Genomic DNA, 1519 nt, shown 5'->3' on the forward strand with positions numbered 1-1519 from the left:
GTTGGATATGAGATCTACTTTGCTCTTAATTCAATACTTTTTTCTTCTTCTTTTTTTGACAAATATTTCAATAATTCGATTGAATCTATATGCATGAGTCTTGATCTTGTAATACAAAAATATCAATTTGTAGTAAAAGAAAAAAGGACAAGTTGAAGAACCTCATTTATGCATTCGGTACTTTGCTTTTCTAGAGAGATGTCACATACTATTTCAAAAAAAAAATGTCACATATATAGAAAAACTATAGATGAATTGAGCTCAAGAAGGCATATCAAAATCAAAGCTTAAAATATACCTCTGTCTCATGTACTTCTCATCTCCCTATGCATCGTTTTTGATAATTAGGGTAAAAACATTATTGCAGTGCAGTGACATTTCTTCTTGTATGCTAAAGACTTTTCCAATGATGAGTTTGTAAAGGTGATCTAAATTTTTTATTTTTTTAAGTGATATAAATATTGCTTACTTGCATTTTTTTTATCAAATAAGGATAAATAATTGCTGTGAATAGCATATTTATGTCATGAAATTAATCTTTAGGGAAAATTTTACAAACAGTACACCAAGTTAGGATCACTAATAAAACTTATACATAATTTTCCAAACCGATCATTTTGGTACACGGACTCTGGAGCCCGACCCACTTTGTAGACACACCGTCATTAACGCCGTGTGAACCTCTGCCATTAACTCTAGAATGAAGGGTAGAATTGGGTTTTCACTCCAAAACCCTTTCATATTTTCGGGTTCTGGTCCCTAAAGTGAAAGCATTTCTCTCTCCCTTCCTTTATCCCTTCGTCTGCTACAAGCTTATGAAACAGTGAGGGCAGAGGGAATCATAATAAAGTCAGAGAATCCAATTGGGATTTTATACCAGAAAGAGGGTGAAAAGTTATGGCAAACTACTTCAGATATTTTCGATTTGATGGGGATCCACCAAGACATGGAGGTATGGTTAAAGTATTGCCTTTTATAGAGTTTGTTATCTTTCGATGCTTTTGTCCCCATATATGGGTTTTCTGTTGAAAGTGGTCCAAACTATTGAATGTTTATTTTTCTATCAGATTGACTTTACTGTTTGTTTAGGGTTTTTTTTTTTGTCCATTTGTGCTCTCATTTAAAAACCATTCCTTTTTTGTCTGTCAAATTTGTTGGATCTGGTTGGGAGTTTGAAAATACAGATTTTTGCTTTTGGGTTGGTGGTTGGGAAATAGGGTTGAAGTAAATGAACTGCATATTTGGTAAATTGTTCTTCCAAATTAGGTGAAAACAGTGGAGTCATTTAATAGCTCGGTCCCTTAATGACAACAGTAAACGGAAAAGGGAAAAACCCTGACACTTATGTTTCCCCTTATGTTTTGACACTTCATAGTGATCTGAGTTTATGTTGAAGTTTGGTGTGTATTGTTATGTATAGCAGCTTACATTAAATTGATGGTTGAATTTGACAGGTGAAAATCTGTTTACTGTCTGAATTCATCATGGGGGTAGATTTTACAGCAATGGTGGAGTTAGT

Source organism: Rosa chinensis, chromosome 2, assembly GCF_002994745.2.
Source record: "Rosa chinensis cultivar Old Blush chromosome 2, RchiOBHm-V2, whole genome shotgun sequence".
Classification (NCBI taxonomy): Eukaryota; Viridiplantae; Streptophyta; class Magnoliopsida; order Rosales; family Rosaceae; genus Rosa; species Rosa chinensis.